We start from the raw sequence: 1643 nt of genomic DNA on the forward strand, positions 1-1643 counted from the left end.
CATTTTGTTCTTCTGGCACTAATTAAAATTTGCCAGTAGAATCAATTTTGTCTGTTGGCGAAATACAGTATCTTTTGAACACTATAGATTTTAATTATTTTTTCAGTGTAATCCCTAAATGTACAACAATTAATTCCCTTTTGGTCYCCCTAATTCAAGATGGCTYCCACAGCTAAACAACCCTGGCAAATAAAATGGGTGGTATGCATTTCTTTAGACAGGGGTAGGCCTTTCACTGAACATTTAAGCWTGTGGTGTTTATATCGTTTGTCTGTAACTTCAGAAATTATTCTGACCCTTCATTTTATTAATCTCACTGAAGCCTCATCAGGACTACTTTCAGTGAAAAAGGGGACAGTACTCAAACTGTGGTCCAGAGATGGGAAATCTACAGAAAAGACAACAAAATCAAACTAAAACATACAACTCTAAAATGAGGGCAGCCAGACRACAGACTGACTAAAACACTCGTGCAGGAAATTAATTAGAAATACAATCCATTATTTGCATCRACACTGCTCATTTCCATATGAAATAGGAGATAAATATCAATTTAAAAGTTTGATTCTGAACATGGTGGGTGGAGTTCATCTGGCAGGGCTTCCAGTTAAAAACAAAAACAAGCTGCCAACCACTGATTCCATCTCAGCCCTTTAGTTTAATGTGTAGTTTAGAAATAAAAACCAGAGAGAAGGAGCCAAGCAAGTGTTTTACTGGCCAACGGGGGTGGGGGGGTCTTTGAGAGACAGCAGCCATGAGCTCAGTCATTGTTTTTCCTCGGAGGGTCTTACCCTGAATGGACTGAGTGGAGCTCTGATCGGCTTGTGCCAGGCCGGGAGCTTGTCACACATGAGACACACCAGTGACCGCCAACCAGGAGCCTATCACACACTAAACAAAGGGGCCACATTCCTTGTGTATTCCCAGACGAGGACACATCCTGCAGCAGAGGAACAGTGGGATACAGGGTCTCCACAGGGGATTGGCCCAGAACAACACTTCCTCTGCAGAAGACTTATCAGCTCTGTTTGTGTTGTGTGTTTTTATTAAAACTCCATCTCCCACTATCTTCATTCTTCAATCCATCTGTGCCTCCCTCTTTATCTGCTTCCCACTCTGATCACTTCCGCTGGGTTTGTAAGGCTTGATCAGAAGTAGGGCTGGGTTGTGTATGTCTAAATTTTTTTTTCACAATGTAACTCTTAATTTCAGTCAATATATCATATTTATTTCAATATTAATAATAAAAATGTCAGAAAAACTGGGGACCACCAATATTTATTGTACCTACAAAGGTTTTTTGTTATTTAAGACATCTTTAATTAAAAGTATGACTAGTCAGAACAAAATAAAAACTATCTCAAATTTACTGTCTGACTTGTTTTAATTATTTAATGATTTATCCGCCTGTTTTCTCCGTACAACTTAATGGTAAATTTCACATCATTTATCCAAGTCAGAATGTAATTACAGATATACACTCACCAGCCACTTAATTAGTTACACCATGCTAGTAACGGGTTGGACCCCCTTTTGCCTTCAGAACTGCCTCAATTCTTCGTGGCATAGATTCAACAAGGTGCTGAAAGCATTCCTCAGAGATTTTGGTCCATATTGACATGATGGCATCACACAGTTGCCGC

This window comes from Austrofundulus limnaeus, unplaced genomic scaffold, assembly GCF_001266775.1.
Source record: "Austrofundulus limnaeus strain Quisiro unplaced genomic scaffold, Austrofundulus_limnaeus-1.0 Scaffold359, whole genome shotgun sequence".
Taxonomy (NCBI): Eukaryota; Metazoa; Chordata; class Actinopteri; order Cyprinodontiformes; family Rivulidae; genus Austrofundulus; species Austrofundulus limnaeus.